Source organism: Callospermophilus lateralis, chromosome 8 (genome assembly GCF_048772815.1).
Source record: "Callospermophilus lateralis isolate mCalLat2 chromosome 8, mCalLat2.hap1, whole genome shotgun sequence".
Classification (NCBI taxonomy): domain Eukaryota; kingdom Metazoa; phylum Chordata; class Mammalia; order Rodentia; family Sciuridae; genus Callospermophilus; species Callospermophilus lateralis.
Window position 1 is genome coordinate 26238055 of NC_135312.1, and position 27897 is coordinate 26265951.

General features: G+C 33.2%; 1 long non-coding RNA gene across 1 annotated transcript in view; it reads left to right on the forward strand.

The window, feature by feature from the left end:
• Positions 1–289: 289 nt before the first annotated feature.
• Positions 290–27897, forward strand: part of LOC143406078 (uncharacterized) — an 84004-nt gene continuing 56396 nt past the window's right edge. The window contains exons 1-2 of the long non-coding RNA XR_013092166.2: positions 290–449; positions 3447–3594. This is a non-coding gene — a long non-coding RNA (uncharacterized LOC143406078). The remainder of the gene's footprint in view (positions 450–3446; positions 3595–27897) is intronic.

Consider the following 27897-nt stretch of genomic DNA (forward strand, 5'->3'; position numbering starts at 1 on the left):
ATCAGAAGGTCAATTGGCTTTGGCTGTGAAGGATTAAGGATCTGACAGAGTACAGTCAAAGATCAGGGATCATCTAAGTTGAAGGATAGAACAGAGATTATATAATGCCTTGAACATCTTTTTAAAGGATTTCCAGTGTTCTTTTAATGACCCTTCACATAGTGTCTCTGTTAGAAGAAAGTATTACTGAGCTCCTAACAGTGAGTTCACTTACTGTTAGAATCTCGAGTGTCTTAAGGGAATTTGATTTGGGCACAAGAAACATTTCCTTCCAGTCCCCAGTTCTTAGTTACTTTTTTCTCCTTGGTTCAGAGGAATTAGATGGGCTACCGCTGTTGTTCTCAAATTCTGAATTGGAAAAGGTGACTTGCCTGGTTTCTTTGGGAGATTTGAAAAAGATAAGCAACTCTTTGGCCTTAAACTAAGACATCCTAATTCAGACATTCAAGGTAAGTCTGGGTCACTGCAAATCCCAAATATCATTCTGAGGTGCAGCTAGTTTGGGAAGCAGATTCACTGTGAGAATTTGACAAGTGCGCTTACATGGTACCTGGCAACTTCTTTTTCACTCTAGCTCTCACAAATTCTAGGGTTGGGGTGGTGAGAAGCCAGTGGGAGGTCCAGAAAGAGAAGCTGACAAAAGTGACATTTCAGTCATTACAACATTAAATGCTGCGCAATAAGTAAATGATCAACTAAGGTCTGGACAATTCCATGGATGAGTGTGACCCATAGAATTTCCTAAAAAGTCACAAATTTAATAATAACTACCATTATTTAAACACGAAAATCATTTGCAGATAATAGAATGCTTAACTTTCAGATCTACTTTCACATTTACCTATCTCTCTGCTTTATCTACTGCCTCCAATATTTTTCATCTTCTTAGCCATGAATCACTCTAATTTACTGAGCTACTAGTGCCTTTGCATTCAGAACTGACCTCTAGAGGCCATATGAACCTGTCTCTGACAAGCCTTCTTTACAAACTGCACTTCGGTCTTCTTTCATTCTCTGATGCAGTTCAGAGTTTCTATCAATTTATAATCTACAGTCTCTTTCCTAACAGTGTACCTATCTCTTGAGCAAAAATGGAATTTCTGAAGAAAAAATTGTCACTTTCTTACTATGGGAACTATAAATAAGGGCTTCATGTTTTCCTCAGTTTGAACAAACTTAAGAGTAGCTTCTGACAATATCCCACCTCCCTTTCCTTGGAACATTTTTTTTTTCCTTAGAATTCTTACAGCTGTGAATTCTAACTCTGGTCCCTGGAGATGTAAGTCTTTATAAAAGTCTCCTGCCAGTTTTACAAGGTAAGATTGTTTATCTCAGAGACCCGTAATCACCAAGGAGAGGGACACACTTACAGACTGGTCTCTATGGGAGCGGAGGAGCCTGACATGAGTGGGTCCCCTCTTCTGAGCTGTAAAACTACCTGCAGTTATGAAGCTTGCTTTTCCTATTGAGAAGGCCAAGTAGTAAATGCAGATAGCTTGCTTGTGTCCACCCATTCCATCCTGCATTGCAATAACTTTGAGTAAAACCTTCCCTGCCTATGTCACATTTTTACAATTTTTGCTTTGCAAGGATTAATGGTTTGTTAATATTTTAATCTAAATATAATGTTTATTGAGACATTCTATCACTCATTTAAGAATTTCTAATGGGAACCATTTATTAAATTATTAATTTGAAAATATAGTTTTGAGCTTGTTTATTTTATAATAACATGATTTTATATCTGATAACCTCAGGCCAATATATCAAATATTCAAGTTTATACATACTTTGCGAAGAATTTATTTTTTAAAAAAATTCTGTAGAATTTAAATCAAACTGTAGAATATTATGTTATGACTCTTAATCATTCTTATTTTTAAATATGATTAAACATAAAGAAGCTTGTATGCTCATTAAGCAATATCCCAGCTATTTTTCTAAGCTACCTGTTCTCCCTTTTAAATGCTTAGATGTCCAGCTTAAAAGTAAATGTCCTCAGTTTTCCCATTTTGTATTTGCTCTATTATATTGCATTAGTTTTGGCTATGTCATTAATCTGAAATGATGGTCATCATTATGCTATTATGTGCTATATATTCATTAATATATCTGGCCATATCAATTTTTAATGGTTCCAGCTCAATTTATAAAGACCATGACTTAGCTCTCTGAGTGTCTTTTTATGGCTTTAACTTGCTTTAATAATATTTTCTAAAATGAGAATTGAAGTAAACAATCAGTTACACATTTTACACAGTTCTCATTGGTATTTATTTTTATGAAAGTTTTTCATTTATATCGATTGTATTTTTCAAAGAAAGTGTTACTTGAAAGATAAGAGTGAATAATGTAATGATTTTTGACTCATTAATCTAGTGAGGGATAGGAACTTTTTATAACTTTCAAGAGAAATTATAATTGTATCAATCATCTTGGCATATCTTAACGATTTGCTACCAGGGTGCTTTGAAGTAATCTTTTAGTTTTAATTCAAAATAGTAAGATTTAAATGTTACATTTTAAAGGTTTAAGGATAAGGATGAAAGACAGTTCAATTGCATTTGATTCTTAAGCTAAAGAAATAGAAGTACAAATTGTTTAAATTGCCCAAAGTTACATTGTTAGGAAGTGGCAGGAGAAGGACCTGGCTCAGTGCTCTCATATACCATGCTGTAAGCTTTTAACCAGTAGGCTAAACACCTTCTTAGTACAGGATGAGAGAGTAAGAGTGTCTTTTTCTTTTCTGTTCCCTAAGCACTGTTTGGCACACCCTTATCATCCAAGGTCCAGCTGCTCTGTCCATTTGATCATTTTCTACCACTAGAATTCATTGATTTTAGAAAAATCACCCTGTGTGATAAACAACACTATGACTGAGAGTTGAATACCACAATTCAGTAACTTGCAATCCAAATCAGATATTCAGTTTTGAATTTTAAAATTTGGATGTGATCAGAGGTGACTGCCTAGATTTAAGGTGATGGCTTTTATGTACTTTGAAAACTGTTTTACTCTGTTTCCAATGTCTGCCTAATTTTACATCGCATGATGTTCTTTGTGCAGCCCTCACACCCTTCTCAACAGAGGGCGGAGGGTAAGTGAACCCCAGAGCTAGCCCTATTCCCATTCTCTAAATTAGTTGATTATGAGCTAAGGTAGATGTCATTCTCTCTGAGGTGTGGAACTTCTCTCTCTAAAATGACCAGTCTCTACAGACCAATTAAGCAAAGGATTGCTGAGCCGGCTTCCGGCAGGTAAAGCTCTCAAAACACATTGCAACTGTCAGCCCATGTACCTCTAAGCAATTTCTGTGAGAGAATTTCTGAAAGGTTGAGCTAATGGATTTGAGTACAGCTGTGCACAATGTTTTGCAGAGCCAGCAAATCTAAGGAAATGCAAGTTTTTGCCGTTTCCTAAACCAGCATCTCTGCTTTCATAAACAGGGCCCTGCAGAAGTGCAGAGGATTCCTTCATTCTAAACAGAGCTTTTCAACTGGGGTCAGCAGCAGTTTTGCACTCAGACCACCCTGCAGTCCTCAGCTACTTGAACATAAAAGGACAAGTCAAGCTTTATGGAGGTGATTTGGCTAAGTGCGTACTTTCATCCTTTTCCCTGAGCTTTTATATTCTTTCCAGGGGAATTTCTCAGCAACCCTTCTGCATAATGGTATCTGAAATGCTGTCACCACTAATCGATCTCAGCTTGTTTGAAGGACTATCATACATTACTGGGAAATCAAATTGCATACATTTTATTTATTTAACATGAACTTTGTTGTAATGTGGTTAAGTGGAAAGAAACTGGGCTTCAGAATACACTAGAACTCTAGGGTCAACCAACTAATATTTGTGTGTTTTGGGATGAGTGAATTGTCTTTAATTCATTTTGTGCTGCTATAACAGAATACTAGGGACTTTATAAAGAATGGAAATTGTATTTCTCATAGTTCTGGAGGCTGGAAAGTCCAAGATCAGAGAGGAAAGGATTGGTGAAGGACTTATTCCTGTTCTTAGCCTGATGAGGGTATCACATGGAGAGGAGGGAGACAGAAAGAGAACAAGTGAGGAGGAGAAACAAGCTATGCTATGCAGAAGAGCTCATTTATGTAGCAAAGTCACCCTGCCCTTCCAGAGCTAGTTTTCTCCCGCAATAAGGACACTTAAACCATAGCATTAGTTAGCCCCTTTTTATTAGCCTTCCTACCTTACAGATTATGGTAACTATATAGGCTTGTTTGCCTACAATGTATCTAAAAAAATACCTGGGGTATCCTGTGTGCTGCATGAGTGAGTCTCCCTCATCCATAGTCTACTTACTTACCAGGGAAAAAAAAATGAGTCTTAAATTTGTAGAAAGATATTATTTTTGATAAAAGACCCTACTGAGATTTCTAACCATACCCCTCTATTCACCAATATGATTGTTTTGCATGTAGAAAAAAAAAAAAGCCATGGATCAATCTGATCCCTGACCAACCTTTGTATATAGCACATAAGCTAAGAATGAATTTGCATATTTAAATGTTAGATGAAATAAGAAAGAGAATAATACTTTGCAACAAATGGAAATGACATGAAATTGAAAATTTCAGTCTCTATAGTCCATTTGGAACATAGACATACACACTTGTTCTGGTGTTTTCCGTGGCCTCTTCAGAGCTATGGTGGCTCAGTTGAGTAGACACAGCAGAGACATAGAGAAGGCACAGCCTAAGATATGCACAACCGGCCCTTCACAGAAGAGGTTTACAGAACCAGAGTGTGGAATAGTGGGTAAGATTATGTCAGTGTATTAAGAATGATCTCACAGTTCAAAAAATATCAGTCAGATATTAAGATATAATAGGAAATAAGCAAAACATTCATATTGACTGTGATATTGATGTTTATTTTTGTTTGTGTTCTTGGATGTCAATCACAGATGGAGAACAAAGTCCAACCAAGAACTTTATTCCAAAGTACACATTCTGGAATTAGGATGCTCTAAAGCTCTTTTCCTTGTACTACATTTCTTATGTAACTTGAACAAACCTCCTTCTACCTAGAAACATAATTTTCCTGAATATGATAATAAATATGAATATTTAATATTCTTATTAAATCTAAATTCTAGATCCAAAATTTTAGAACTTAAATTTAGTAGATTTATAGTTCTTTCTACTGAAAGTGTCCTTACCATTCAAATTTGTCATTTTATTCAATGGCAATTTTTAAAAGAACTGTTGATGACTATATAAGTATTTTTAAAACATCTGATCTTGAACTTTAAGAAAAGTCATCTTTATAATATTTAAATCAGTTAATCTGTGTTAGCCTTAGTGAAATAATGGAAAATACAGTGAATCGATTTTTGATACTATAACTTTTTAAGCCTATAACATGTTTAAAAAGCATATCACTTTTTTTTTCACTTTGTTCTTCAGAGTTTGCTTCCATATTCTAAAGATCTCTAAAGACCTTGTGCCTTAAGATTAGCATGTTTGTTTAAATAATATGATCAGAGAAATGTGGAAAAGAGCACAGAGGGAAGGTACATCATCTTGTGTTTCCTTGTGTCCTTGCTAGCATTTTATGTTCTTTTCTATTTTTGATCCCAAAATAAATCTGTCCATGCACCTACACCTTCAAATGAAAAGATGGATGAAGGGGAAAAGAATTTGGATCCGAAGAAACAGGACAGTAAAATAAGCTGTTAAAAATGAGGGCAGCATGATAGGCAGAAAACAATTAGGGCACTGCAATTCAGAGATAGGGAGAAGCAGCGGGCAAGGAATCACCTAGTGACAGGTGAGGAATGAGCCCGGCCTTTGCATTATACAGGGGCAAGATGGAGTACTTGGGTTGGGAGGGAAATCCAGTGGACATCTGCTTTCTAAAGGAGTGCCAGGACCTTACAGGTGAGGCATGAAGCTAACAGGCAAAGCCACAGTTAAAGACCTGAGATGGTTTATGAGAAATTAAAGAGATTTCCAGAAGATGAAAGATCTTACCTGTTTCAAAGAGAAAAGACATGATTTATCTTTAGGCATGCTCTTCTTCAACATGTGTCTAAAGTATTAATTTATCTTATAAAATTTTAATAGAATTTTTTAAAAATCCTAATATATTTATACACTATATTTTATATTTTAAATACCATACTTGAAATAACTCTCATTCTATATTCAAGAAGTACACAAATTGTCATACATGACTGATTACTAAAAATCCTAAATAATATATCAATATACTGCCACATAATTAAATATATAAGAGTTTGCAATATAATTGTACAAGTTTTATACAAACACACACACACACACACACACACACACACACACACACACATATATATATATATATATATATATGTTAAATTTAAGGCCTAAAATAAATATTTCAATTATTCCTACTTTACTCTTAACAAATTTTCCTGAAGCTCACTTTTTAAAATGTATTGATAAAATCAAACTAAGAAGCAAATAACAATCACCCATTGTTGAGAGCCACAGCCGAAGGGGCTCCAGCAAACTTTCAGACTGCCAGCTGATGATTGGCTCACAGCGGCCCCAGCAACACCTAGCTGATTGGCTCCTCTGCGGTGATGCTCATTGGGCTGTTTCCCTGCCCTTTCAGACCACGGAGCTGCTCATTGGGGGACTTTTTTGGCTCTGCCCATACGACCCAGCCAATGGACCTCAAGAGCAGGAGGATTGTGGGAGGAAGAGGTTGTTGGGGTGTGTGGCTTGTGGGAAGCCGGTGGTGGCAGTTGGGCTCTGAGGGTTTTTTCCTGAGGAGCTGTTTTGTTTATCGTGTGTGGTTCTAAAAATAAAGTTAGTTTCTTTTGACAAGTGGCTCCTGAATTGTGCCCAGCCAGACTGCGGCATTTGGTGGCCCGTATGGGGAACGAACCCGCGACCTTGGCGTTATCAGCACCAAGCTCTACCTTTTGAGCTGATTGTTTGGGTACTAAAAATGTAAAAGTTTGATCAGGTGTAACTATTGCTGCTGTACCATTATTTGATTCATCAGTGAATATATTTGGAGCATTCCCGATAGGTGTTTTTCTTGTCATTTTTGGAAAAATTACAGGATGCGATGACCAAAAAGACAATAAAGGATTAGATGGTAAGTGGTTATCAAATGAAACATTAGATTTGTACATGATTATTGCCCAAGTATTTAACTCATTAGCTAACTCTAACACCTCTGTTGGCCCCCAAATTTTAGCTGAACGATCATGACAAACAGAAGGGAGGAAGATACACCAAGCCAGCTAACAGCTCCTCAGGAAAAAACCCTCAGAGCCCAACTGCCACCACTGGCTTCCCACAAGCCACACACCCCAACAACCTCTTCCTCCCACAATCCTCCTGCTCTTGAGGCCCATTGGCTGGGTCGTATGGGCGGAGCCAAAAAAGTCCCCCAATGAGCAGCTCCGTGGTCTGAAAGGGCAGGGAAACAGCTCAATGAGCATCTCCACAGAGGAGCCAATCAACTAGGTGTTGCTGGGGCCACTGTGAGCCAATCATCAGCTGGCAGTCTGAAAGTTTGCTGGAGCCCCTTCGGCTGTGGCTCTCAACAACCCATCCTCCAAAAAAAAAAAAAAAAAAAGAGTAAAAATAAAAGCAAAAAGCAACAGCTACTATTATACAAAGAAGGTTAAGTATGTTAGGTAATGTAGAATATTTTCTAATAACAATTTTCACGTAAGCACAAAGCATTACAGGAAGAACAGCAATCTGAGAGAATGTATTTTTTTGTTTTGTTTTAGTGTGAAACAAACATCATTTACAAAATCCTACTAAATGTCAGAGCTCTTGAGCAAAACAAACAAGTAAAATGATAACAACAACAGCAACAAGAAATTAACTTACATATTATCTGTGCCCATATTCTTGGCAGTACTGGGGATTGAACCCAGGAACATTTTACATCTAAGCTCAGTCATCAAACCTTTTTGTTTCTTTTTCTTTTTCTTGTATTGTTTGTTTAATATTATTTTGAGACAGAAGCTCACTAAGTTGTGGGGGCTAGTCTTGAACTTGTGATGCTTCTGTCTCAGGTTTCCTAGTCACTGGGAATATGCACCCATATTCTCTTAAGCTTCTTCATGATAGCAGTTAAATGATCTAGTCTTCAGAGTCACATAGATGAATAGTGTAAGTGTGCAAACTGGCTCCAAATATTTAGTCTCAACTTCCCATGTGTGGAAAGGCACTTTAAAAAGGAAATAATGACAATCACCAGGATATTATGCAAGTAAGATCAAAGACTGCGATATGAAAAACAAAAGTGGGGAAATAACAAGAAGATAATATAATGTCTCTTGTGGAAATGGAAATTCACTTCTGTTTTTGTTGCTCATTGATACATCCAGAAATTCACTAGTTTTGGATCTTTTGGTCAATCTATCAAATATTGAAAGTAAGCTTGTTTTTAAAGTTTCTTAGTTACCATTTGTATTTGTTATTTAATGCAGTCCCGCCCCGGCCTGACCATGCTTCATCCTTTCATTTCAGTCAGGACCTTTTCTTCTACTCTCAGTTTTTTGAGACAGTCTATTTGAAAAACTCTAATTCTAATTGCTTGTCAGAGCATCAAATCCTAGGACAACACTGGCATTCCACAACAGTTAACAGCCACTGAAGAATTGTGATGTTCCTGGAAAATGCTACTGTGACTGAGAACTCCCCAGAGATTAGGAAGTTAACTTCTTAAAATGGAATATAGGCAATTTTATTGTGAATCAGTAAACTCATATGCTGCCACACATGCCACTAAATCAGTCAGGGTCACTCCAGGTGAATTGGACTGGCAGGAAATAATCACAGAGACAGAGAAAGTACCTTTTTCTTGGGGTTCAGCAATGGCTCCTCAGCCCCAGCTCCCACAAAGGAAGCAAGAGAAGCAGACAAAGTGAGAGAGAGAGAGAGAGAGAGAGAGAGAGAGAGAGAGAGAGAGAGAGAATGCTTGAAGCCCTATTTATTGAGGGGAAGACACTCAAGAAAGTTCTACCTAAATGAGGCAAGGGATTGGGTTTCACGGGGTGTTACAGTCTCATTGGCTGACACCAACTTCTAGAGCTTCATTCCCTAGCTGACTGGAGGCGAGATCCACCTGTTTCTGCACGCAGTGGAAACCAGTCTCACACCTCTGTTGCTCAAGGTTAAGGGCCAATGCTCACTCCTAAGGGGCAGCTCCGGACAATATGCATCATTACAAAGAAAACAGGAAGATGATAAAAGGAATCTATAATTTTCCAGAACTTGAAATATTAGCCAGCTATTCTGTTTTTGTATTTCTGATTAAGTCATATTTAAATTATGAATACTACATAACAATGTATATTTTCTTTTTAAGATTATGGATATTAAATGGCAATGCATAATTTCTTTTTTAAATGATCACATTCTGTCAAAATGATAAGTAACATTCCATTTTGTTGGTGGCTGAATTTTATGCAATCTCTATGAAGGGCATCCATGTTTTTCCATCTCAGGAGCCCAGCTGTACTCTATACCAAGCACCAAAACCACCTACACAAACCACCTTCTCATTACCAAGTCCTCAGGCTTAGCTCTTTCCCACTTTTTTTTGCAAAGCAGATATTCTTTTACTGTGATATTCTTTTGCTGATATTAGTTCAGAAGGGCCATTCTGGTTAACAAATAAAAGTCTTCCATTCTGTTCCCAGGATCACAGATTGAATGACACAGATTTTAGGAAATGCCATCTTTGCCTTTGGTGTCTGATCCTTTGGTGATTCCTTGTTGGGACATTAAGTCAGATCTCATTCATACATTTCTTTTGCTAGGGTTTGCCTCTGTTTGTCTCTGAATGGTTTGTGTGCTAGAGTGGTCATCATTGCGCTCATGTTGAGGTGGTAAAACCTTTAGGGTCTGGGGCCTGGGGAAACACTGTTGGCTCAGTGGAAATGCCATTGTGTAGAAGAATTAATACAGCCCCTGTGGGATCCCAGTTAATTCCTGTGAGAGTGGGTTCTAAAAGAAAGAGCCTGACCTATGAAGATATCTGACTTTTTGGCTAACTATACTACTGCTCTCTCCCGATTGTTGTGCTACTGTCATAATGTCATTTGCTAAGTTATGGCACAACCAACAAAGATCTCACCAAAGGCCAAAAATATTGGGCCATCTAATCTTGGACATTCAGCCTCTCAAATTAAGTTACACAAATCACTTTTATTTATAAAGTACCTAGCCTAAGGAATTTCATTATAGCAAAAGAATAATACATTTTAGTTCTAATCATTTATTCACTTAAGATAACATTTTTATTGTTCTCTATATTTCAAACACAGTCGTGGGTCTTGGAATATAATAACAAATGCAACATTTATTGAATGTGTGTTATATTCAGCGAGGTAAAAGCTTGATGCTTATCTGACATAAGGTAGCTTCTATGTTAATATTATGCCTTCATTAGAGAAAATCTGATTGAAGCTTAATGACGTTAAAAATCTTAGCCATGGTTAAACAGCTAATTAGGCAGAGAAGTGGAATCCAAGTGATAGAATTCCAGAGACTATACTAATTATCCTAAAAAGTAAAATAAAGATAAACCTAAAGGTAAAATTTATGGTGTAAGAATTCTCATAAAAATAGAAGAATTCAATAATTAGATAAATGTATTAAAATTAGACTAACATAACACAATGCAAGTGGAGTTTTGCTAAGTAAGATATAAGTGGAGTGATAACACAAGAAGAGGAAAAATATTTTTGGATTGGCAACGCTGATTTATTACCATGTTATTTCCAGTGCCTTTACATAAGCTGTTAAGCAAGATAATAAATGAAAAGTGTTCACTTTGTTCACTAACTTTCTAAATCTGCAGCATTTTCTTTTGTCTTGTCCATTTACACTCATGACTGGCATGTCCCACTACCCATTCATTTCATAGTCTCCTCTTTATAAAAAATAGAAGAATCACCTGTCATTTTTAGTTAATATTTATTGAATAAAATTATGTCTTCCAACATTTTTTGTCTTAAAAAGAGTAATTGTTGTGAAATCAAGACATTTACTAACTACAACATGTTCTTTATCTCCAGTCTATATTTCTAAAAAGCTTTCTTGACCCCATATCTGCCTTCAGATACTGCCCTATTTTTTGGTTACTTTTCACAAAAAATCTCAAATAGTTGACTATAATCCATTTCAACTTTCTGAATTTCTTTTCTTGGTTGCACTTGTGCCCTCAGCTCTCCGCTGAAGCTGTTCATGTACATGTCACTGGTGACCTCCTATTATGATGAACAATACTTCTTTGTCTCTCCTCTTCTCACAAGTTCTCTCAGAAGCACTCAAAAAAAAAAAAAAAAAAAGAACAGTTCCTCCTTCCTAAAACACTCAATGCCCTTGACTTTTGTGATTATACCGACTCCTGATTTTCCTCCTGCTTTTCTGATGTGTCTTTCTGGGTTCAATTTTTGGGCTCTTATCCCTTTTCTCATATTGTGATTATAGTCTGCTTCAGGGATGAACTCTTCCTCAGCTCCATTTTTGTAATTTTGTCATTTATATACTCTATCCCATAGTAATATGCCCTGAATGCCAATATGTATAGACCTATGTTCTCATGTCTCCCATATTTGTCCCCAGTTCTGAATTCCATCCTAAATTCCAGACTCTCGTATCCACATTGTCATGATTTACTGACTGATTCATTCTTTAATCAAATATAGAGTTCTTTACAATTAAAATGCTTCTGCTGATGCACCAATGTTTTCATTAGCCATTTCACTGCAGTAACCAAGAGACCTGATTAGAACTATTTTAGACAATGAATAGTTTATTTGGCACTGGCATAGGATATACCAGCACAATGAGTTTCTCAGTCCCTAGAGGGCCAACTCCACCGCTGTAGACCCAGGTGAAGTACAATATTATGGCAGAAGACTATGGAGGAAGAAAGCAGCTCAGGACTTGTTACCTGGAAGCAGAAAGAGAGATCTTGGCTCACTAGGGAGAGAGTAGGTACCTGAAAGGCACACCCCCAGTGATCCACTTCCTCCAACACACCCCACCTGCCTACAGTTACCACCCAGTTAATTCCCATCAGCGGATCCACACAATGATTAGGTTAAGGCTTTTATAACTCAAATATTCACTGTTCTTGTATTGTCTCAAAAAGAACTTTTGGGGGACATCTCATGTCTAAACCATAGCAACAGAATTTAGCTTTGAACAATCCAGACATGGTTCCTGGTACCTCTTTTTTTTGTAATATTTCTGAAGGGAGAATTCTTTTTGATATTATATTGACTATAATCAGAAACTTAGAGCATTATAGAATATAGATTCTGAAGGGTACTTCTGTGGTAATGTGTTATATTCTTTGAGAAAATGTTTCGAATAGTGCAATTAAAATGATGATTTAAGTTTTATTTTACTCAGACACTTTTTTTCTAGAGTATATTATTGATCTTACTTTGTTCATCACACTCTGCTAAATTTTCACCATTCCCATTCTTTACAATACTCTTTGGTAAAAAAAAGCCAAATCTTCTCTAATAGTTCCCCTGCATGTCCATTGCTAATCAATTTATAGTTGCATTCACTGAAATCTACAATAAAGAAGTCCCATTTAATTGATCAATGAGTGGCAGGAAAAGGAGGGGAGGGGTTTGAATTTCAGATTTCTCTTTAGTGTGAATAGTCATAGGATCTGAGTCTGCAAAAAAAATCTAGATTTTAGAGAAACATTTTCAAAATCTAATTGTATAGCAGTATCCTGAAAAACTTTTATAAATATATCAATGCTCATGTACTAATTATAAAGGGTCTAATTTAATTGGTCTGGGAGTATGGCTCAGACTGTCTTGATATAGATTTTAAAGTCTATATTATTTTGAAGTTCCCCAAATGTTTCAAATAGTATTCATGTTTAGGAATCACCTATCAAATATGATGGTATCAGTGAAGATATCAGTGAGAATAGATAGCACATTAAAAGGACTTTTTGTTTGAAGTATTTTTTCATATGTTTTTTGTTTACAGAGTGGTAGGCAGGGTACAGAGAACCAAAGGGATAGAGTCACCAACAGCAGGAAGTTATTAGCTCCTCAAGGTCTGTAGGACAAGCAAAAGAAGTGATGTTTTAAAAATCTCTCAAACATTGTAGCAGGGGAAGAATAGTTTGTGATACAGTAAATTTGGCCAAGGGCAAAGAAACTTTACCCAAAAATAAAACCCTGAAAGGAGACAAGGGCAGGTGATGGAGCATGGGATGTGGTAGAATAGGGTCAAAGAGTAGACCTGCCACTTTGCCATCTCTACCTTGTACCTCCCTTTTGCTTAATCTAAGGAATAAAGACCAAGGCTCAAAAAGGACCCAATCCATAGAAGTCACCTCAATAAAGAGGAAGCTATAACAAAATAGCATAGGATGGACCAGCACAATGGAGGCCCCCTCACTTGAGTGCAGTGAGTTTCCTTGCTTGTTTTTTCTTGTGTTCTGTCTTCTAATTTAGTTTTTTTTTCTTTCATGATTCCGCATCTGAATTACGTTACTTTATTTCCACACCTTGAATTTAATTTTCCACTCAATATGTTCTCTACCTTTATACAATGTTTTTAAAAGTACACAAAATTGATACTTGAAACATTAATTGATTTTAAAAACTGCTGCATTGGTTATCTGAACACAAAACTGAGGAAATTAGTATTATAAAATTTTTGATAATCTGATAAGTAAGATCAATAAAGTTCTGGATATAAGATGTCCTTGGGATGAGTAATAAGACTCAAATGTTCTTTAAAGATAACTCTATAAGTCATGTAGAATATCCCTTTTTTCACTTTATTTTAAATAATTCTCACAACACCTTTGTTACTTAGTTTCTAAAGTCACTTATATTCCAATGAATAATGAGAAATCCAAATTAGTGGTATTTAGCAAATATAATATACTTTGGGATGATTTTGCATCCATTTCAGATAGGGCTGGTCATTACTTCTCCGGAAAGCAGCATAATATAATATGTGAGCAAATCAACCCCAAATAAAATCTTGAAAAGTGATCAATTCAATAAAATAATTTGTATTGATTGCTTGTAGACAAAATGGCATGTTAGTTATAACTGTATAAATTATAGTTATAAGAGATAGCAAAAATTATTATAGAACCTGTGGTGTCCAGGTCAAAATTTAAACTAGACTAGTTTAAAATACACATCAGATAAAATACTAATAGATCATTTCATTTTCCTTTGGTTCCAATGCTGCTTTCAAAATTTTAAGCTTTCCAGACCTATAAAAGTTACTTTGTAGGAGTAAAATCTTAGGAGATTTTAGATTTCTTGCAATGAGATTTTTTTTTCCATATTCCCAAAAGTATTTTATTGAAATTGTGAATAGATGTCATGGTGACTTCTTGTATATATTGACATCTAACGTTAGCTTCTACTAAAGAAATAAGTGCACCAATATTATGAAAGATTCATATATTCTCTTTACCTATCCCAGCAGAATAGCTCTTCTTCTTTGGGTTATATCTTTTCTTCTGCATGCCCTCATTTCTTCAATGGTGTTAATTTGAATAATTGCAATTTTATTTGAAATTTACACTTTAATGCACTCTTATTTTTTGAAAAAATAAGTTATTACCTATTTTGTGTTTTTCTATGAATTTATTATATTCAGTGCGATTTGTTGAATACTTACTTATCCAAGGCAGAATTGGCAGAAGTATATAGAGCTATATTTGTAAACAGCAGGAAGAATGATCTTTAAGTAATACTGAATTTCTAGAGTACAAAGAAAAACAAATATTAAATTGAAAGTCTTAGATTGAAATTGCAGTTTTGTTAGTATTCTTTACTTTAGAATACTCTAGATTGGTTCATATAATCTATATTACAATCTTGTCCTCATGTACCTTCCTATATTGCAAAGATTAAAGCATGATGTGTTATCATTTACTTATTTTCCTGTTGAAAGTTTCTGAGTGTCATTTCATTTGCATCCAAATGCATTTATATGAGACAAAGTGGGACAGATTTGAATGGACAGATGGTCAGATCTGAGAAATACGTAGCTACTGCTGTAGACTGTACTTAGGAGTGGCTTGGTTCTACAGCAAGAAATTGTGCCAACATCCAAATTTTGTGGGCATGCTCTTGACAATATTTCCAATAAATAAATAAGCACATGAAAGCATTCTTTAGAGTCATTGCAACTATAAAGAAACCCTCAGAAAAACTGTCAGGTAATTAGAAATTAATTTTTTACAAAATGGCAAAGTCAAGAAAGGTTAAAATCCCCCTACAGAGGTACATGATATATAAATAATTCTTCAAGGTAATAAAACTCATCATAAAGTATTATTAGGAAAGATCATATGATCTTTTCCTCAGAAAGATTAATTGAAAAAATAGAATGAATATTCCAAATAATTCTCTGTGACATATGGAAACATGAACTGTGGAAGAAACCCTTGCACATTATGTGATAAAGGATTAAATACTGGGGCTGGGGATGTGGCTCAAGCTGTAATGCGGTCGCCTGGCATGTGCCGGGCGCTGGGTTGGATCCTTAGCACCACATACAAATAAAATAAAGATGTTGTGCCCACCGAAAACTAAAAAATAAATATTAAAAAATTCTCTCTATCTCTCTCTCTCTAAAAAAAGGATTAAATATTTAATAAATAATTCTGAAATAAATGATTTACATATGGAAAATGAAATTTAATTACTAAATCATCCTGTGCTCAAATAATCAATTCCAGATGGTTAAAAGATTTTAAGTAAAAAACTCAAATCTATAAATTACTTAGAAGGCAGTATAGGTCTTTGTGGTTGTGAAGAAAGAAGTTCATCAATAAGACACAAAATGCAAATGACAATAGAAATAATTGATTCATTCACATTAAAATTAGTTTTCTGTTAATCAAAATTAAAAACATAATGAAAAAAGAGTGAAGGATTTACACTTAAATTTGAAAGAGTTAGTATATAAAATAAATTTAAAACCCCTTTTAAAAAATAGAATATATAATGAGAAATATAATTAATGTAGAGCAAAACAATTAATGTGGTGTTTTACTGAAAAGAAAAAAACAAATGGCACATTAATATACGAAAATGTATTTAAAGAATAACCAAAAATGCAAACTGAATTCTCAAGGAGACCAATGAGATGCCATTTACTCATGCTATATAGGTAACTATTATAATTTCAAAAAAACCGAAGTTGCATAGAATGTAGAATAACTATAAATAAAATCCACACTCCTCAACACCTAGTAGAATTGAAAACAATGAATCTAATAATATAACAACTACTTTGGAGATAGTCACATACCCTAAAGTGTGATAGCAACCTTTTTTAGGAAATAGAGGAAGCAGTTTAAAATGTTTATGTATATGAAATGCACACATATATAATTGAAGAAAATAAATACTGAAAATAATTCAACTATGGCTATGTTCATTATTCTGAATAAATCTCTGAATGTAAGTGTATACATGTATTGAAATATGACAAGACATCCCATGCATATGCACAGTTTTTATATTTTTCTGTATCATTTAAACACAAATGTATTTTGAATTAAAAAGAAAGTCATTGTGTGGATGTATGTGTGTATATATATATATATATATATATATATATATATATATATATATTTTTTTTTTTTTTAAATGAGTAATAATTAACACTTTTTATAAGCTAGCCATGGTTATAGGTAGTGACACTGAAAAAGCTGAAAGGGAAAAAATTAATATAATCATCCTACTTGTATCCTTTGAGAGGAGGAAGGCACACATGATAAACGAGGGTCACAGAGACTAAAGGAATAAGCAAACCAGCATTTTTCAACACAGATATGTTTATTTTACTATTATTTCTTTAAGTTAAATAAATTCTTTTTAAGCCATATGAATCTCACAATAATTTTAAAACATGTGCATTTTAAAGAGTAGGGTCAGAACCCCCTCAAAATTTATGAATTCTTCCCTTTTTGAAGTATCTAAAAATACAGTTTGGAGCATATCAGGACATCCTATATAAAGTTAATATAATTAATATTTTCTATAAATTCTTCCAAATGTTTTTAGAAAACAGAATACTTCCAAATTTATTTCATAAGGTTAGTACTACCTTCATACCAGAGATATATAAGATACTACAAAAAAAAAAGAAACTACAGATCTATGTCACTGATATGCAGGATACAGAAATCTTCACTAAAGGGGAACATTTCTTATGTTCAGGAATAAGGTAAGATGTGCATTTTGTCACTTCTATTCAAATTTGAATCTTGCAGGCCTGTATGGAGCAAGTATGGAAGAAAAAGTAATAAAATTCAGCCACATCAGAAAGAAAGAAGTTAAAGTGTCTCTGTTTTTCGATGACATAATCTTATACTTAGACAGTACTGAACACTCCACTAACTGCAAAAACATTTAAATAAATTCACTAAAATTTCAGTCTACAAAACCAACCAACCAACAAACAAACAAACAAAAAAAACCAGTTTTCATTCTATACACCAGCAATAAAAAATTTGAAAAGGAGCTAACGTCCCGTTCATATAACTGCGTTACTATTACTGAAAAGGGGATAATATTCAAAATATATAAAGAGAATAAAATACTTGGGGATATAGTTGACCAAGAAGTTGAAAGATCTGTGCACTGAAGCCTAGAAAATACTGTGGGAAAAATTGAAGGAGACATAAATATTTGTAAAGATATTCCATGTTTATAAACTGGCAAAGTGGGCATTGTTAAAATATCCAAAAGCAGCATAAAGATTCAAAGCAAGCAGGGCATGATGGCGCACACCTATAATCCAGGCATCTGGGGAGGCTGAGACAGGAGAATCGCAAGTTCAAAGCCAGCCTCAGCAAAAGTGAGGTGCTAAACAACTCAGTGAGACCCTGCTTCTAAATAAAGTACAAAATAGGGCTGGGGAAGTGGCTCAGTGGACGAGTGCCCCTGAGTAGTTCAAGAATCAGTACCAAAAAAAAAAGATTCAATGCAATCCTGTCAAAATGCTAATAGTATTTTTTCACATAGATGATAGAAAAAAGTTTTTAAATTTCAATTGAAATTAGAAAAGACCCCATATAACAAAAACAGTACTCAAAAAAGTTGAAAGAAGCTGGAGGTATCACCATGGCTGATCTTCAACAATCTTGCCCAGGACACACAATGGGGAAAGAATAGATTTTTTTTTTTCAGTAAGTAGTGTTGGCTAAACTGTGTATTAACATGCAAAAATAATCACATAGGACCTGTATTTTATAATATACACAAAAATCAACTTAAAATTGACTAAAGATTTGAGCCAAAGTGTAAAAATTAGAAAACTCTAAGAAAACATAGGGTAAATTCTTTATGAGTCTGGTCTTGGTTATGATTTCTTCTATAAGATATCAAAAGCTCAGAAGTAGATGAGTAGAACATAAACTTAAAAAATATCTGCACAACAAAGGAACCTCTTCAATGGGGAAAAATAGCTGCAAACCCTTGAAAAGGGGATAATATTCAAAATATATAAAGAACTCTTAATTCAGTTACAAAAATTAAACTGATTAAAATGGACTGTTACATAAATACATATTTCTCCACGGAATTAGGAGAACATAAAAGAGGAATAGGTATATGAAAAGATGCCCAGCATCACCAATCATTAGGGAAATTAAAATCAAAGTTAAATGAGATTTTTAACCACATACCTGTTAAGATGACCAATATAAAAAAGTCAAAAGATGGTAAGTGCAGCTAAGAACACTGAGAAATCACAATCCTTGTCCTTTGTGGGTAGGAATATAAAATGTTGCCTCCAATATGGAAAACCATATGGAGGATCCCCCCAAAATATTAATAATCAAATTGTAACATTGGCATAAGATTAGACAGAGAGGAATAGAAAAGTATAATAACAATGCTGCATTCATCTTAAAAATTCAATTTTAAAAATAGTACCTAAGTAATTTAATGAGCCCTAGATTGTACCATACCTGTCAGAGATCATTTGACATACATCACAAACTCAAATCTGCAAAATTTCTAGGAGTAAAGTGCTGCATGATTTCATTAATATGTATAATTGAAGACCAAAAATCATTAGAAATTAAGAGTAAACTGGTGGTTACCAGAGTTTGAGGAGAGCAGGCAGGAGGGAGGGGTTGGAAAATGTGGATCAGGGGGAACTAAATTAAAGTGACATAGAATCAAGAAGTCCTGGTGTGTACTGTAGGGTGACTATAGATAACAATAATATGTTGAGCATTTCAAAAAGCTAGGAAAAAAAAAAGTATTTTGAAGGTTTTCACCATAAATAAGTGATAAATGTTTAAGATAGATATTTTAACCTAATTTAAACATTATACAATATGCACAGTCATCAAAATGTTGCTGTTTCCCCCATTAATATCTAATTTCTATGTTTATCTGTGTCATTTAAAACCAAATTTAATTTATAAAAAAAAAACTTTGTCAGAAAATGCAAAAACAAAACCCTATGACAATAGGTTAGCCATTTAAAAAAAAAAAAGATACAAATTTTCTAAACCAGAAGAGAAAATGTGATGAAATTGAAGATATCAAAATGACAACCAAATTTTTGAAAAATCAAACTAAGAACATGAAAAGGCAATGTACAAAGTAAGGGAAAATATTACTTAGGTATATATAAAAGAAATTTTGTACTCAACTTATGGAATAAACTGTTATTACTTAGTAATATAAAACCAAATCATCCAATTAACAGTAGATAAAATTTGAGCAGATACTTTTTAAAAGAATATGTAAGGATGTCAAATAAGCATATTAACAGATAGTCATTAAGAAAAGTGGAACTTATTAATTATAAGAATATACCTGTATGTGAAGTATTGGAAAGATTAAAATGAAGAGGAAAAATGGTGAAGGAAGGAGAGGAGAAAGAAAAGGAGGAGAAAATAACTGAAATGACAATATAACATACTAGTGAAGACATGTAGAACTTAGTACTCCCATGTATTTCCTTTTTGAATGCAAATTTTCAAACCATTTGAATACAGTTTGGCAAGAGACTTTTCAAGATAAATATTTATTAATTGTACAGCTCAACATTCTCAGAAAAATGAGAACAGTTAAACAATTCAATTAATGAATTGATGAACAAATTTTGCTACATGCAAATTATAGAAGGCTTATCAACAACATGCAACAATGAGCTACCAATACAGCAAAAACATTGGTGTATCTCAACAATATTATGGCAAACAAAAGAAGTCAACTGAAGAAGACTACATACAAGTATTTCCTCAGAAGAGGCAAAATTGTAGTAATAAAATCCAAATAAGTGATTGACTGAAGAAAGGGGGGTTGATAGATCTGCAGAACAATAATTGTATTCTCTTACAGTTATTGTACAATTTTACATAATTCCTAAAAGTTATCAATTGATACTCTTTACAGTGAGAAGTTTTGTTTTATTTAAATCATATATTAATAAGTTTGGAGGAAATTAACATTTAATTTATTTATCCAAAATTTATTTTAATTAATTTATTTATTTTATCCAACCCCTTCCTCCTGCCTGCTCTCCTCAAGAGTTAATTAAATATATGCATTTTTGTGCCAGTGAAACTTTATTTTTACAGAGGAACTTCGCAATGAAGAAGAGACTGAAAAATTTCAACTACAATGTTTTAGGTGTTAATTATGACAAATTTTGTTGGCTTTAAATAATTAATATTTTGTTTTCACAATTTTTCAAATTTCATTTATTAGCTGGTTGTTTCTACTTTTACTTAAGGAGATGCAAGAGGGCATATTTGCACCTGTCTGATTTATATTAATAGTCCAATAATTGGGAATAAGCTTAATAGTGAGAAATATTTTAATATTTTATCATCTTAAATTCTGTAACCTTGTTAACCCTTGTAAACTCTGGGATGTCTGATGACTCTTTGTCCTTGTCTTCTGAATGTTCTAATCAACTGAATTACCCAGAGCATGAAAGAGCCTTATTAACTAAGCAGAGAAATGACAATTTTTATGTTTTTAATTTTCAAGTTTCTTGCTTATTTATTAACTGATTTTAGTTATATTTATTACTGATATTCACCACAGATATTTTTCTGCTTAATAATTTTCTACTCTTCCACAGTTACTGAAATAATATAGAATACATAAGAACTCCTTTTAAGGCCACTTTATCATTACTACATAGATTTCAAGCTTATATATTATTTCATAATTAACGATACAACTTTTATCCTTGAAAATTGAAGGAATTCTGTTATCAATAAATCCAACTGGTTAGCAATGCATAAATTAATTACATTTTTTATAATGTAAAAAGTATCTTTTAAATATATACAAGAATATAGAATTTAAAATAAAAAGTAAATATTTATGAAGCTCTGTATATCTATATTAGATTGTTGTCTACTCAGTTATTTCATTAGGGGAGGGTAAATTTCTCTATTTAAAACTTTTCAAGTTGAGAGACTTCAAATTAAAATATCTGCTTCCATATCTGTGAAATTACAGTAGCTAAACTTTGTAAGATATCAACAAAACAAGTGTTTATTTATATAAGAAAGGCTGTAGAGCATATTACTATTGTTATGTTTTTATGTTGGAAATAAGTCTCATGCACTACTATTTTTTGGAAAAATGGCATTTTATTATGCAATATTTATCATCTTCCAAGTTGACACTGAAATATATCTTGGATTTCAAAATAAGAAAAAGTTGTGGAGATTTAGTTATGTGTCATTTATTTGAATCTCTTAATTACTTTTCAGCTATTATCCCTATACTTTGATTATCCCATCATTGACTCAACTTAGGAAAGAAACATCCTTGGTTAAAGAAAACTACTGCTTTTGTCCCTCTTAGCCCTTTTGTCATTTCCTACTCTCTTATCCTTCTCACACATACCCCATATTGTTCCATTAGAAGAAAGGTAATTTAGACAATTGGGGGAATACAAATGAATTAATGAAAAATTGTTAAATGTTGTATTTCAACCTATAATTTCTATGCCTAAACTGTGGAAAAAGACCATTTCTAGTAGTTTCTGGTATCCGGTCACATAACTGAAATTCTTCTATACTTTGCACATCAAACTTAAATTGCTTCATAAAAATCAGTATATAAATAAAATTCTCTAATTGGATGCTCAGTGTAAACACACACACACACATACATACATACACACACATACACACACACACACACAAACATTCAACAGCAACAAAAATCTCTTGTTAATCAACAATAAAACTTTAAAAACTTGTTATTAAACTAACAGTTTATTTGATTGTTATAAATCAAGCTCAGTAACTATTGTTTTTAGTGTTTTATAAGGAGGACCCAAATGATTGAATTTTATCTTAGTAATCGAAATTTTGAGACAACATAAAAATTCTTTTCACCCTAGGAAATAATAAGAAGAGACAAGATGTTTAGAAAGGTACTTGTAAATATCTCTGCAAGGAAAAAGAGCATACTGTTTATTTTAAATATTTAATAAAGGTATGGTTGTTCTGAATATTTTTCTGAATTTTTATTAACCTCCAGAAAACATACCAAAAATGTGAGAAATAATTGTTAGTAGCATGCAATAATTGACACAATGTGAAAATATTCAGGACACAATAATTATAGTTATATTCATACTATTGATTCACTAGTTCTATTTCAAAAGTATTTATATAAATTAATTTACAGAACTTTTGCAATATAATTGGGACACAATTTAAACATTCTATTTTTTTAGATATGCATAAAGGTAAAATTTGCTGTTGTATATTCATATGTATACATAGCATAATTTTGTCAATTTTATTCCAACATACATTTCTCTCCCCTATGCTTTTCCCTCCTTCTCAGTCCCCTCACCTGTTCTACTAACCTCCCTTTATTTTCATGGAATTCCCTCTTCCTCTCCATCCCCCTTATCTTGTGGTCTAGCTTCCACATGTGAAAAAAAACTTGGAGCCCTTCACTACCTAAGTCTTGCTTATTTCACTTTACCTGCTATTCTCCAGTTCCAACCATTTAGCAGCACAAACGCCATAATTTCATTCTTTCTTATGCTTGAGTAAAACCCCATTATGTATATTTACAGCGTTTTATTGATTCATTCATCTTTGACAGGCACCTGGGTTGGTTCCAGCCATCCGTTTACCAGCAAATGCCATAATTTCATTCTTTTTTTATGTTTGACTAAAACCCCATTATGTATATTTACCACATTTTTTCAATTCATTCATCTGTTGACAGGCATCTAGGTTGGTTCTATAATTTGGTTATTGTGAGTTGTGCTTCCATAAACAAACAACAAGCAAAGAAAACTATAAACAAATAGAAAGAAAATCAGTAGAGAAGGAGAACAATGGGAGAGAAGCTGGGAGGGAAAGGGGAAGTACTGAAGTGAAGCTAATTTTGTTGCATGCTTGTATGATTATATAAAAATTAACCCTAATATTATGTACATCAACAATGCACTAGCAAAATGTAAAAATATGAATAAAACCAAAAAATTCTAAATTTTAAAATTAATATTTCATAAGCCATTTTCTTAAACAATTCTTCTATTATTCCTCACTTGGTAAATTACGTGATTCTTATACTTCTCTGAGAAGTTCAATAAAATACTGTGAATAATTACAGAAAATTAATTAAATTCAGTAAAATTGGTTCAATCTAAGATTACTCCCTAACAAAAAAGGGGCACTAGTGCATTTTAGACATTTTAAAAGCAAATAGACTAGAATGAAAAAAATGTCTAGACTCTTAAAAATGCACCATACTGTAATTTATTTAGTTGAGGATTTAAACTTTAACATTCTAGTTCTGACAGTTTCAAATAAAATCTTTTTTAATGGCAAATTATTAAAACCAAGGCTAGGATATGTCAAAATCTTATTAACAAGAAAATAATAAATTCAACTATAGCAGTTTTAGAAGTGGAAAAAAAAAATCCAGTCCTGAATTAATCAGAAAATTAAATAAGAAAACAATTGTAGGAGAGGTTCATTCATCACACAGTCTCTTTTTTGGCAAAAGTTCTTTCCATGAAAATTATTCTTCAGAATTAAATCACATAGACTTTTATTTTATGTGAAATTAATAATAACAGAAAATATTTCTATCTTGCTTTCTACATTTCACACACCCACTCTAATTACTCTATAAATACTGCCTTAACTATACAAGCAACTTATGTCATAGGTACTACAATTGTTCTTATTTTAGAGCTAAGGAAGTTGAAGTGCAACAATGTGATTTGCATATTCAAATAATATAATTTAATATTAATGTTGATATTAAACAACACAGTTGTACTTTTAACATCCTGACTCTGAGGAAATTCTCATTTAGTCAGCACTAGTCTCACAAATAAAAAGGAGGCTGTGTCCTCAGGTCACTTATTTTATCCCTTCTGCTAAAATATGAACTGGAGCTACTATAGAGAGAACTAAGTTGGGTTCAGAATAATTGCTTTCTAGTGTGCTGCCAAGCACAGTACTGCTATGGGCACATAGTCTAAGGCCAGCAGCCCATCACCAAAGTTAGAACATCACCTGAAGTAAGCTCTGATGAACCCAGCCTAATTCCATCTTTAGATTGGGAGCCATCTCATCACAAAGTCATGAAAAGTTAATTTCTGTTTTACTATAAGTTACTGAAATTTCTAAACTTGTTTGGAATTTCCGCCCATGCTCTGAACTTACCCATGCCTTGTTTTCCTTGACCAGATAACAACCCTCTCTAAAACTTTAATGGCACCTCATAAATTCTGGCTCCCCCTGACCAGATAACAAGCCTTTCTGAAACCTCAGCAGTGCCTTATAAATCTGATTTTGGGATCTACAGGCCATGTAGATCATTAACCTGCTATCTGTTTTTGTATTATGCTTGCCAAAGTCTTGTTATCTGAAAGTTCTCAAGATCCCCTCACCCTTTGCAACCTTGTTCCTGGAGAGCTGGGGTGCTGATGTCTAGTCCGGGGTTGGGAGAGACAGTCTTGGTGACCAGCTGTTTTTGTGTACACAATACAAGCTTGCTTTAATTTGTTTTAAAATTGGAGTCAGTGGTCTTTTCTTTGTGTGGTCGTTCAACAAACACATCCACTTGAAGTTAGGGAACACAAGTGGGCCAAGGAGGAGCACAGGGGCATGTATGAGGTCCTGTTATCTTATTTTTTTGCCTGTTTGATAATGACTCTGTGTAATAAATTCAGATAATTCATCATATTTAAAGCATCTGAATTGTGCCTTGTCTCCCTAAATGCTTTACTCAATTAAAAAAAAAGAAAGAAAAAAAGAAGGAAAAATAAAAAATGAGAAGGAGGAAGAGAGAAAGGAGGGAAATATTTTTAAATACATAAACAGAAAAGTTTAAAAAGTACAAAATTTAGTTATTTGAGAACAATATATAAAATGATCTTACAATATTATTCAATAAACAAAGACACTGATACACCTAACTATAATAACATAGTACAAATAAAGATATGTTTGATTCAGATATTTTACATGATTTAAGTGATTAAAATACTACAAATAATATCAGGCCAATATTTTAAAAACTAGACATATTGTCAACTTCTAAATATCTAAATTACACAAGAGACTAAAAAAAAATTGGCAAACTGAATGAGTCTATGAAAAACAATCCAGAAACAAAATAATCTACTTCTAAACCAATAGCCCCATAGTGAAAAAATTAGTTTTCATTAAATAATTTTATCTCTTTTGAAAGTTGTTGTCCCAGTTCCCTCTGTCTGATGGAAGCACAGACTTTTCTGCCCACTTTTGATCTCCATTTGTATGGAATGTCCTTTCTCATTGTTAAGTGGTCAAGGCAGTTTTTTAAAAGCAACATATTGTTAAGTGCTATTTTTTTGTTTTTATTTTTTGTTTTTAAGTAGGACACTAAACACATTAGCAATAACTTTTAAGTCATTGAGGGTAAATCTGAGAACATATGAGTAAGACTATTGTGCAAGAACTGCCAAAATTTTACTGAAAACTTTAAATAAGGCCTAAGTCAATGGAGAACTATTCTGTGTTCATTTTTAGAAAATGTGTGTGTTGCATAAATATTTATTCTTTGGAAACTTGTGTGTAGCTTTATTACAATTTCAATCAAATGTTCAGTAGGACTGTTTAAGAGATGTAATATGTTGAAAATAAAACAGTAAATGGAAGAAAAAGTGACTCAAAATAAACATTATTACTGAATTTATAGAGATAGGTGAATAAAACTCAAAAGTAGCTTGAATAAGGAAAATAGGTAGGTCTAGCATGCAACCTAATCTGATTAGAGAAACCTAATAATAAATGAATGTGACATAAGTAAAAAGACAAAAAAAAATGTATAGAGGTCCTAATTAATGTACTTTAGATAATGAAAAATGTCATACAGGCTGAGGGTAGAACTCAGTAGTAGTAGAGCATTTGCTGAGCGTGCGCAAAGCCCTGGATCTCTCCCCAGTAACACACACACATACACACACACACACACACACACACACACACAAACACAAACATGCATATGGTGAAGATGAAGTAGAAAATAAATATATGTTGGGGGAGATATTAAATAAATGGATATAAGGAAGTTAAGTTTGTAAGTTAAAAATAAAAGGATGGAGCGATCTTTCATAATATCTTACAAAACAATGAATCTCAACTATGTTAAATATTTAAATGTTATAAAAAACTTTAAAATTAAAAGCATATTGATATTTGAACATTGAAGGGAGGAAAAAAATTTCATAAGTATGCTCCCCAAATTCCTATCAATACAGAAAAAAAAGAGGCACTTTTCAAAACATATGAATTAGTAACAGTTTAATTTTAAAAAATCACCTTAAAAAAAGTAAAAAGACAAGTCCCTTGGCAGAAGATAATAGGAATATAAAAATCTGAACGTAGATAAGGATATGGATTTATTATTCCCCAAATTACAAAAAGAATTAAAATAATAAAAATAGGCAATGTAATAATATGTGTAATCTGTTTTTCAGAAGAATAAGTGAATTTGATAAACAAAGATTAATTTTGCTTTATTTGGTTTGAAATTAAGAAAAGACAAGAACAGGGCTGGGGATGTGGCTCAAGCGGTAGCGCACTCGCCTGGCATGCGTGTGACCCAGTTTGATCCTCAGCACCACATACAAACAAAGATGTTGTGTCTGCCGAAAACTAAAAATAAATATTAAAAAATTCTCTCTCTCTTACTCTCTCTTAAAAAAAAAAAAGAAAGAAAAGGAAAGACAAGAACAAAATGAGAAAGTACATTTTATTTATTGGTTGGTGGAAATGTTGGGCAGGATGTGGATCAACAGAATACCATATATTTTCATTGTTAGAGAACTTTGTTTAAAAGTTGTTGGAATACCACATGGCATTGTCTTTCAGGATTTAGCAAAAATCTTCTCACAATCTATCACTTCCATTTCCAAATATAAACTCAGGAAAAATTCTTGAACTTTTGTTACAGGAGTTTGGTACAAGAATGCTCATAGTTTTGTTGCTTTGATTTAAAAAAGAAAACAACACATAAAATGTTTATCTGCATACCTGATGGGTAAATAAACAGTAATGAGGTCATCAGAATATAATGGAACAATGTAGATGAAATAATTGTTTCTATATTCAACAACATGGACAGGTTTTAAAAATGATAATATTGGTAGGCACATGGTGATATCATTTTTAAAAACTCAAAAATAATACAATATAATGAATTTTATAACAGGCAAAATTAACATATTCATTGTTGTGTATTAAACACCAATTTAAAAGTATAACACAATGCAAGTAAATAATTTGAATGTATTATATACATACATATGTTATTTAAAAAGTGAATATAGCAGAACACAGTTGAATACACCTATAATTTGATCTACTTGGAAGGCT